The sequence below is a fragment of the Panthera tigris genome, chromosome D3 (genome assembly GCF_018350195.1).
Source record: "Panthera tigris isolate Pti1 chromosome D3, P.tigris_Pti1_mat1.1, whole genome shotgun sequence".
Classification (NCBI taxonomy): Eukaryota; Metazoa; Chordata; class Mammalia; order Carnivora; family Felidae; genus Panthera; species Panthera tigris.
The window spans coordinates 69860567-69872012 of NC_056671.1; the positions used below are offsets into that span (position 1 = coordinate 69860567).

At 46.2% G+C, this 11446-nt stretch overlaps 1 long non-coding RNA gene across 1 annotated transcript; it reads right to left on the reverse strand.

Moving 5' to 3' along the window:
* Positions 1 to 1826: 1826 nt before the first annotated feature.
* LOC122232661 lies at positions 1827 to 2199 on the reverse strand. Its single transcript, XR_006210033.1, has 2 exons — positions 2124 to 2199; positions 1827 to 2047 (listed from the first exon to the last, which is right to left on the reverse strand). It is a non-coding gene; the product is annotated as an uncharacterized LOC122232661 (long non-coding RNA).
* Between the last annotated feature and the right edge of the window lie 9247 nt (positions 2200 to 11446).

An 11446-nucleotide genomic window follows, 5' to 3' on the forward strand; every position in this document is an offset into this window, starting at 1 on the left:
AAGCAGACTTCCGGGCCAGGAGACAGGAGTTCTGGGTACTTCCCCCACCCATCTGCACCATGGGGAATGTGGACCCTGCTCTGTCTACTTGGCACAATTGAGATGATCCCATGATCCCCTGAGATGATGGGCCCAGACGTGCAACATACTATGAGGTCCTTCACGCATGTCTAATTGTTTAATGGGAAGGATTACTTAAAAGGGAGGAATTCAGGTGGACACACACCTGGATGGATGGCTCTGGCAACCACAAGAGGTTTCTTTGGGGCAAGTCTCTAAGGCAACAGGAGCCCCAGACAGGACCGGACACGGTTAATGCAACAACACAGCTGATAAAGTGTCCCCTAGGCACAGTGCTTAGAGCTGGGGATATAGCACGAACAGAGCTGACCCACCCCTGCCCGAAAGGACCACGCAGCACGGCAAGGGGAGTCAGAAACTTATGCACTGTGGCTGTTCCTATGCTTCGAGCATCACCAGTCTGACTCAGGCAAAGTCCCAAGCCAGCTCTTCATTTGGGGATTCTGATGCCTTCCATCTGCCGTGCTTGGTAAGCCATGCACCCAAAATTAGGCCAAATGCCTGGTGATGGAATTACCAGGAAGAGCAAGGAGTATTGATTGGGGGTATAGGGAGAAAAAGAAGGGTGGGCAGCAGGCAGGGAAGGGGAGAGTTGAGGAAAAAGCAGCCAGCAGCTGCTGCAAAGGAGAGGATAATGAGATCTGACTCGACTGAGCAAAGACAAAGCATCCTGTCCGTGTCTGCTGAGCACCTGCTCCAGGCTGGAAGGGGGCAGTGAACAGACCCACAGGCCCACACATGGGCCAGACTTGCTTCTGAGCCAAGCTGACTTTGTCCCTTCCTTTCCCACCTCCCCAAATGTTTCTACTCAGCTGAATGCGTAATTTGCCGGCGTTGTAGGTAGAATCTGTAGGATATGATTTCAAGGACTCCAAAATAGGTCCCCAAAACACCGTACCCACTCATTAGGTGGGGACCGAACTCCACTGTTAGAGACCCTTTTTCCTTTGGGGAGCGGGCTTTGAGATGCTTATTACCTGTCAAAAGGCCAGTATAATGAGTGCCCTTGGAAACCAAGGGATTTAGTGCTTTATCAGTTGTTTGCACCTCATTGTTAATGAATTTCTCTTAAAGGACAGGCGATAGCCTGCTTGGGTCTTGTCAGAAGGGTTCTGAAGCAGGAGAGAAGATGCCCCCAAGAGAACAAGGAGGGGCGCTGATCCTGAGATTAAAGAAGTGAGGAGAGGGAGGGAGGCAATAAGGGGTGATGGAAAGAGGAGACACAGAGAAGAGGGGAGGGAGGAAGGGGCGCCAGAGAGACTCCTGCCTAACAATGACATCATGCTTTTCCATTTACCTCATCTGGCACAAGCTGCCCAGGGGCTTATTTTCATATGAACTAGAATGTTACTCAATTTGGTTTTTGTGTATTTACCCCTAATGAGCTACTTGTCCTAATGTGTGTCCCTAAGAGCACGCCCCCAGCCAGCTCCACTCCTGCACAACCTGCCCTTCTGGAGGCCAAGAACAGACGTAGATCTGGACGCACACACAACACGCCCACCTCATGGGAAAACTGGATGACACAAGAAAGATGTGGCCTGAGCCTGGCGTGCCGTTGGAATCGCCCCCCCCCCCCCCCAGGAGAAGTCTGCACTGATCATCTTTCTTCCAGCAGCCTGGTCTCTGCTCTCCCCTGCACTATGAGGCCAGAAATGTCCACTCTGCCTCCTAGACCCTGACTTGCAGACCCAGCACCAAACCTCCATCCAAATCGGGGAAGAAGCTAAATGAGCAGGAACTGATTGAGTTTAGGAGAGAGAGGTGCTGAGTTTATAAAGGTTGTGCTCAGCTGCAGCCATGGTTCAAATTTGATCCTTGAGCCTCATTGTTCCAACTGACATGGACAATAGGAAATGAGGACATCTGGAGGCCAAGAGATAATTGACAATTCAGCAGGTGTCCGTCTGAAAGTTTTCCTTTCATTCAGAGCTTAGGTCATCCTTCTGCGCCCCTGTTTCTTGACCTGCAGAATGAGGACAATTAAAAATTACTTCAATTGTTCCCTCAATGAACAAATAGGGAGTGAGGATCTACCGTACCCCAAGGGCTGGGAAAACAGATAAATATGACAGCCTCTGAACAACCAAAGCACATGCGCTTCCTCCCTGTGAGAACACTTCAGAGCTTGCAGAAAGAACATCTAGTTATGACCTCAGCCCAGCCCAGGAGGAAGACAGGAAAGTTCCAGACGGGAACACTAAGGAAGGGGAGCTCCAGTGCTCTGTGTGTGACCTCACAGGTGGTCCGTGGCTGGACTGGGGTATGGAATTGGGCCTTAGGGCTGGGTGCCCAGAGGTTTAGGCATAGCTTATGGTGGGGGTCGGGGGGAGTGAGTGCTATAGACTGGATGCTTGGGTGCCCCAAAATTCATACATTGAAATTGTAACCCCCAAGGTGATGGTGTTGGAAGGAAGGACTTTTGGGAGGTGATTTGGTCATGAAGGTGAAGCCCTCAAGGATGGGATCAGCACTCTTACTCTTGGCAGGGGGTGGGGGGGCAATCAGTACTCTTATAAGACAGATCCCACAGAGCTCCCTTGCCCCTTCTGCCACGTGAGGACATAGTGAGAAGACGCCTGTCAATGAGGAAGTGGGTTCTCCCCAGACACTGAATCTGCTGGCACCTTGATGCTGGACTTGTTAGCCTACAGAACTATGAGAAATAGATGTTTGCTGTTTATAAGCCACCTTGTCTATGGGATTTCTGTTATAGCAGCCTGGACAGTCTAAAACAGAACTTGGTCCACGAAGTGGGGTGCTCTTATAATCAGTACCTAAAAATGTGGAAGCAGCTTTGGAACTGGGTGCTGGGTAGAAGCTGGAAGGGTTTTGAGGTTCCTGCTGGGAAGAGCCTACATTGCCAAGAAGGGCGTGTCAAGGGCGATTCTGATGAGCGAAGGCCCAGAAGGAAAGAGGAGAGCTGAAGAGAACGCGTTTTCTGCTTTACCTGTCTTCCTGCTCAAACTTGTTTTTTTCTGCTTTTTCAACCAGCTGAGGTTGGAGCCAAAGGAGGCACCAATGCTAGTGGGACCCAAAGTGGTGAAGAGAACACAGAGCCCTTGGAGAAAGGGGTACAAGTGACCTGCCTCGTGGAACCAAAGACCTGGGGTGGGGGAGAGTGGCCTCACTACCTCAGGACATTCCTGGTAACTCTCTATGCATAGCCCTTCCCTAACAGACGAACCACAATGGCTGCTTTCGTGTCATGAACATCAGAGCAAATTCATTCATTCATTCATTCATTCAACAAGTGTTTGTTGAGCACTTGCTGTGTGTCAGGCACCATGGGGATATAGTGATGAAGAAAGCAAACAAAGCTCGCATATGCAAGGAGCTCATGGCCTCATGCAGTACACCCCAACTTTGTCTACCTTGCATCCACCTAGGGAATGATAACATGCATATTGCATATCAGGGTGAATGATGAGGTTGCTCTGGCTAGAAGGGACCAGTCCAGATTCTCTGGCTGACTCAGGACCGCCTTCACACACACATTCTCCGGGGCTGTGGGGATTAATGTCATAATAACCCATGTGCTGGCCAGAGCAGTCCAGTTACAGGGACACAGGCTGATTTCTGATCGACAGCAAATGGGGCAGATGAGCTTCATGGAGGACCATGAGTGTAAGCTCAGAAGAGCACAATACTGCCAATTCTTGACACTCCTCCAAGGAAGAGGCAGGGTCTGTATCCTTCCCTTTGAATCTAAGCAGGATTTGACCAGAACTGAAGTTATGCTCTGTGACTTCCAAGGCTGGGTCATTGAAGGCCGAGTTGCTTCCATCTTGCTCAGTGGAACCTGTGCACTTGAAGGACTGTCCCTCCCTCAGAAATTCCACCACCCAAGATGGCATCCCAGAGAGACCACACACACATGCTCTGTTCAGCTGTCCTTCGGACAGCACCTGATATTCGAGCAAAGAAGGAGTCTGGTGACTCCAGAGTCCAGCCATTTGAGTATTCCCAGAGTATTCTCCCATGGAGAAGAGAAAGCCCTGTCCTCTGTGCCCCATCTGTATTCCTGACCCACAGAATCAGTGACATAATGGGATATGCTCATTGTTTTATACCACTAGTTATGCGGCCATTGTTCTGCACTAATGGAACAACCAAAACGAAGTCAGGGCCTGGGCTGAGGATGCTGGGCTGGCCCCAGGTGGTAAGAAAGACTCTTCAATGCATGCCGGGAGAAAGTGGCTTGAGCTCTGGTCATTCTAGCAGTAGGAGAAAATTAGATGCTCTGGTATTCCGAAAGGCAAGGCTGGTTGGGGAGGAAAGATAGTTTATGGGACCCTTGGACTTCCTGGAAGTGACAGAGTGAGTGCTCCCTGAGGATGTCAGCCTGGCGGTGGTGTTCTACAGCCTGCTCCTCCAGCCTTTCCTGGAGTTGGCAAGCACCCAACTCCCAAAATTAAGTTCTCTTGTCAGACAAGAGCCAGAGTGGCCTCTGCCACCCAAATGAATCTGCCTAGGACAGAGTGCACATACCCTGCTTAGACTTGCAGGGCCAACTGGACGCCTATCCATTTCAGAGGCTAGATCTCAGCCTTTTCGTTAATTCTCTGAGCTACCCAGGATCCTTCCGATAATTTCCCTTTGCTCTGCCAAAACTGATTTCTGTTGTTTGGAGCCAAAGAATCCCAGATGATACAAAATGTAAGTTGCAAATTAAATGGAAATATCTTATTTATCCTACTTTTGACCAACTCATTTTTCAGATGGACAGGATAGTAGAAAAATGATTTCCATAGCATTGGAGATATAATTATGATTTTTAAAGTCTTTTTAAAAAATATTTTATTTTTAACGTTTTTATTTTTGAGAAAGAGAGAGAGGGAGACACAGAATCCAAAGCAGGCTCCAGGCTCTGAGCTGTCAGCACAGAGCCCGGTGCAGGGCTCAAACTCACAGACCATAAGATCATGACCTGAGCCAAAGCCAGACCCTCAACCGAGCCACCCAGGTGCCCCTGATTTTTTTTAGTCTTTAGGAGTAGCTTGTATGTATAGGAAAGCATATTCAGGAGCTACCTTGGGATTTGAAGTTGATATTCAGATCATTCAGAGGCCCAGTTTTCCCTAAATTTTTAAGTTCAATTAATTTTTTTTGTAATTAATTTGATAGGGTATTCCCCTTCTTCTTTTTTTTTTTTTTTTAAAGATTATTTACTTATTTTGGGGGCAGGAGGGGCAGAGAGAGAGGGAGAGAGAAAGAGAATCCCAAGCAGACTCTGCACCATCAGCATGGATCCCAGCGCGGGGCTTGAACTCACAAACGGTGAGATCATGACCTGAGCCGAAACCAAGAGTCAGATGCTTAACAAACCGAACCCCCAGGCACCCCTTAAGTTCAATTTAGAGACAAGTTCTATTTGTAAATTTCACAAATGTCCATGATAATTTTTAAGGAGACTTTTATAACTTAATTAACTTCCTTTAAGTATTTTAACTGTATTGATAAGTCCAATGTGCTCAGTTTCCTTCTAGAAGTAATTCAATTGTCTGGCAGACCAAACAGTTTTCACAAGTACTTAAAAAATGCTTAAAAATCTAATAAATTAAATTTATAAATATGATGACTAAGTTCCTCCAAATGTTCCAATGCTGTTTGTAGACTAAAATCCTCTTGTACTTTTCAGCTTAAATGTAAATTAATTGCCCAGTACCCTAATAAGACAACTTCTCCACATACTTTTGGATGATTCTCATGCCCCAGTCACAGCCTCTCAGCCTGTGCTCTAGCCACTGCTGTAGCTCCCGGCTCTGCTCAGGTGAGGCCTGACAGCCCCCCTCATCCCCATGCTCCTCACCCCCGTCTCGGACCCATGGCAAGGCACTCCTGGGAACCACTCTGCGTTCACGCATGCACGGACCCCAGAGGATAGGGATGTGATGCCATGGCGGGGAAATCCAGGGGAGGAAGACACCGGTGCTTCTTTCAATGCACTTCTCTACCATTCCTTGGGCAGATAGTTCCCACGGCATATTCCAAAATGTTCCTCAGAGGTGCAGGCAAGATGGAGCCTCGGTTACTCACAGCAATGACCAGTTCGATTATGCACCCAGTCCTGTTGTTTTACTCCTATTCCCTGGGATTCCTTGTCAAAATAAACTGCCTGCCCCAAAGTCATCAATGTAGCTCCGCTTTCCAGGGGGAATGCAGACTAAGACATACCAAGATGCACAAGTTATTCCCAGATTTCACGCAATAGTAACACCATGGGTTTGGGTTGCTTCATAATCTCTGTTCTCAATTCTGCATCATCCCCAGGTTTAAAGGACCCACTAGAGTTGCCATAACGAAGTTCCACTTGAAATTTATCTTCTTGGGGTGCCTGGGTGGCTCAGTCGGTTAAGCCTCCGACTTCAGCTCAGGTCATGATCTCGCGGTCTGTGAGTTCGAGCCCCGCGTTGGGCTCTGTGCTGACCGCTCAGAGCCTGGAGCCTGTTTCAGATTCTGTGTCTCCCTCTCTCTCTGACCCTCCCCCATTCATGCTCTGTCTCTCTCTGTCTCAAAAATAAATAAACGTTAAAAAAAAAAAGAAATTTATCCTCTTATATTTCTGGAGGCTGGAAGTATACAAGCAAGGTGTCGGCTGGCTGTTGTTGTTCTTCTGAGACTCTGGGTGGAATCCTTCTTGCCTCTTTCTAGCTTCTGGTGGCAGCTAGCAATCCTTAAAGCTCTTTGACTTGCAGCTGCATTGGTCCATCTCTGCTTCCACCTTCACATCATGGCCTTCTCCCTGTGTCTTCGCATCGTCTTCCTTCTGTGGGTGTCTGTGTGTCCAATTTCCCCTTTTCATAAGGCTACAACTCGTATTGGATTGGGGCCCACCATAATGACCTCATCTTCACCAGGATAAATCTGCAAAGACCCTGATCCCAAATAAGATCCCATTCTGAGGTACTAGAAATAGGACTTGAACTGATCTTTTTTGGAGGACACAATTCCACCCATAACACCCACTAAGGGAACAATTAAGGAATTCTAATCAACTAGAGGATTTTCCAAGCAAACTTTGAGGTTTCCTTTAAGCTGGCCATTTTGTAAGTTGACCAGAGGTTGTGGCAGAATAGAAGAACAGGAACTGTAGTTCTCCAGGACAAGGAGAAACAGAGCAATCTTCCACAATCATGGCGCCAATGCAAATCTGAGTCCATGCTTTCCGAATGGCATTGTGGAAACAGACTGTACACTACGAATTCTTTCATTCAGCTTTGGCCAGAAAGCCAGAAAATGGCTAGAAAATGTGGGAGGAAGCAGAATCTCTAAGACCCCATTAGCCATTGCTAAAGAAGAATCCTGGAAAAATCACAGATTGTTGATTCAGGTGCTCTGAAAAAAACAAGCCTTGAGGTAGCCATTAAATCTTATTAGGTAGGAGAAATAATAGTGAATATTTATACACCTGTGAACAAATAATGTAAACTAATTCTATCCACTTTCTGCCTCTTGTCATCAGAGTCTAGTTTGCTAAAATGTGGTGTAATGTTGAAAGTTCTGTTCTTACATTTCAAGGGTTTTGACTTATAATCTTAAGACTAATGTGTAACCACATTTGAGATAATGTTTATTACAGAAATGGAATTTGTTCACTTGGAGTTATAAACTACATTTGTCAAAGGAAGTTGGTATTTCCCAACAATCTTGGTGACAAAGTAATTCACTATGACATTACTTGTCTGGCTCAAACTAACTCAAAAGGATTGAACCAGTTTTCTTAACATTAGAAGCGTAGCTTAAAGGCATCATTTTTCTTGCAATATGCACTTATTAGTAAGATGGTTCTAACAGATTCATGTTAACTACAATCTGACAGAATTCAAGTTACACATGACCTCATTCTTAAGTTGAATGCTTGTGTACCTAACTCACAGAGAGGTTGGCAGTCACTTGATGGGATTTGACTATTTACTTGATTTGATTACAGATTCTTTTCATAGTCTCCCTGTAATCCATGCATCCATTCGAATCCATCAAAATGACATTTGATTGGATTCTGCAGATATGACTTTATCTAGCTTACTAGGCGTAACCTCCAAGGTCATACAAATGATAGGAGAGGGGTTGACTTCTTGAAGAAATATTATCAGATGGGCACCCACTTTCATTGTTGTCATAAGAAATTTCCAGATGAAAAATAAGTAATGAACTGAGAAGTCTGCTCCTTACAGTGAAGAGCTAAAACCTCTTAAAGCGAATCAGTGCAATTTTGGCAAACATTGTGTATTTCGGCTTTATTTGTATTAAAAGGAAAGCGTATATTAAGTTACATCAGAATAAATTATATTAAAAGCTTCAGAATGCTCCATGCTTCTAGAGCACTTTGAACCAAAGGACCCTCTCTCTGGTCTTTGGGAAGTAATGAAGCAAAGAAGCTGTATGTTAGATTCTGGCTGAGCTAACGTAAATGATTGCTGTGTTAGCGTGAATTATCTGGGCTGTCCCACCTGGCCCTTTGACCAGTGAAGGCCCCCAGCCTGTGTTTCATTCTTCAACAGCAAAATGCCTCTTAGTTACTGGCATGAGTCCAGACTAGTCAAAAAAGATCAAGCAGGGGGCAAAGTGGGCACTTCAAAGACACAGAGAGCTACATCGCAAAGAAATAGATGCCCAAGGCTGGATGGAAAGGTGACAACTGAACGGGTGTGTCAGTCAAGATGGCTAATCTACCTTGATTTCCTTGGAACTAGGCAGCGTCTGGACAAACAAATAAATATGGGTGAAGAAAGTACAGGGAGGTTGAGGGGAGCTGGTGCCTCTCTTGAAGGATTTTGCTGCCCTTGATTCAGTCATTTCCCTCACCTTTCCCCAACCTGCCTTCAGTGCATGGAGCCCGGGACCCCTCACTGCGAGTGCCGTCTGGAGGTAGTCTGGATTGGGAGGTTCCTGTGACTCCGGGTTTGGAGTGGGAACCCCATCTTCGAGTTTGACACAGCCTACCTGGCTTGTAGCACCCCCACCTGACACTTGTGGGCCACAGGAATGTGCATGCGGTAACCCAGATAGTAGAACAGAAACAGCAACAGTGTCATCTTATAGGGGTGCTGTAAGATGACATTCAGTTCGCTGGTTCGTTTCAGTTCTGCTCAACACATGCGATCCCCAAAGAGTCTCATTCTGCTCAAAGGTCATCTCAAGTTTCTGAAATAGAATAGGTTTTCATCCCCTTCACCTTGGGAAACACCTCAAAAGTCATATCCTTGTGAGTGACCACCCAACCACACTCGGGCTTGGAGACAACGTGGAGAAGCCCTCGCCCATCTTTTCTGAACCATCTGGGTCCCCGGATCCCTTCCTATGGACCATGATTAGCGAATGGGAAGATAATCACAATGGCACCATCACTAGCCACTGATCAACCACTAGGACAACTACCAGGAGGGGATGAGCACTAAGAAAGCACTAAGGCAATTGTAATGTGATGAGATACTTGGTAACAACCTCACAACCTCCTATAATAGAGACAAATAATAATGATGGTAGCCAACATTTATTGTCTACTATGTCTAACACAGTTCCGCTACTTTCTCTGGGTTTAGCAACTTTAAACATTATCTATAGACTTCCCATTTAGTATATAGAAATTTGAGACCTTATACCACATCCCTTTCTGCTCCTTCCATCCCAATGACATTATGATTTTGAATTAAGTCCATATTTAGAATTTACCACTCTGACGTTGTTTATTGCTGAGCTAAGTGGTATTCTGCGATTATATTTCCTTTCTTTTGTTTTTCTTGGAATTAATTATTGTGTCTCTTTTTTAAGTGTATTTATTTATTTTGAGAGAGAGAGAGAGAGAGAGAGAGAGCGCGAGAGCATGGGCAGGGGAGGGGCAGAGAGACAGGGAGTGAGAGAGAATCCCAAGCAAGCTCCGAACTGCCAGCACAGAGCCTGACGCAGGGCTGTAACTCACAAACCATGAACCATGATCTGAGCCAAAATCCAATGCTTACCCGCCTGAACCACCCAGGCACCCCTGTTGTCTCTTTTTTAAATTCAATCATTTTCTTTATTTTTGAGAGAGAGAGCGTGAGCAGGGGAGGACAGAGAGAAGGGGGGCGGGGGGGGGGGCGGGTAGAGAATCCTGCCGACAGCAGCAAGCCTGAGGCGGGGCTTGCACTCGTAAACTGTGAGATCATGACCTGACCTGAAGTCAGACGCTCAACTGACTAAGCCACTCAGGTGCTCCAAATTCAGTTGTTTTCTTAAACCCATGGCTGTGTTTTCCTGCCAACTCCAACCACTCCGTAAAACATCCCTCATTTCAAAACTATACTGTTAAACTGTTTTATCAGATGATCTGTCGGTTCCATTTTCTCCTTGGGGTCCCTCCTCATTTTCCTGCCCCACTCTGCGCCAACATTCCCGACACCGTAGACCGGCGGCAGGGCTGACATCCTCACACATCACCCTTCTCCTCTCTCAGGACTTGGATCCCCAGACCTGGCAGGGAGGCTGCATTTATCAGACCAGGAATTTGTCGACTCTGATGAATACGCTAAGGGCTCTAATGGATGCCGTAGACAGCATGCAAGAACAAATGGACAGTGTGAGCAGAGAGAGAGAAACCCTAAGAAAGAACCCCAAAAGAAATACTAGAAATAAAAAATACAGTCACAGAAATTAAGAATGCCTCTGACGGGCTCGTTAGTAGACTGGACACAACTGAGGAAAGAATTTCTGAGCTGGAGGATTTCTCGACAGAAACCCCCTGAACCAAAAAGCAAAGAGAACAAAGACAAAAAAAAAAAAAAAAAAAAAAAAAAAAAAGAAAGAAAGAAAGAAAGAAAGAAAAACCAGACCAGAATATCCCAGGACATTGAGACACTTCTAAAAGGTGTGTTATCTCACACGGCCACAGCAACTCAAAGGGGAAAGAGAAGTTCCTGAAAGGAGAATGAAATGCTTGTGGAACAGCACTACTGCAGGATGTTAAGTTCTAAAACCAATTTGCATTGTCCCAAAATGTCTTCATTGAATTTCATACTCAATTAACAGTGTCTGGGACCAGAACTCAGGATCGGAAACAATTTTCTCCCGGAACTTTAAGGAGAGGTGCCCCTGGGTGGCTCAGTCAGTTAAGCATCCGACTTCAGCTCCGGCCATGATCTCACAGCTCATGGGTTCGAGCCCCACGTCTGGCTCTGTGCTGACAGCTCAGAGCCTAGAGTCTGCTTCGGATTCTGTTTCTGTCTCTCTCTGCCTCTCTCTCTCTCTCTCTCTCAAATATAAACATTCAAAAAAAAAAAAATTAAGAACTTTAGGGAGAAAGTCCTCCCCTGGTCTTCAGCTCCTAGCTGCGGAGAAGTCTCAGGCTAATCTGTTTGTTGATGCTCTGCAGCTGGCCTGTTGTTGC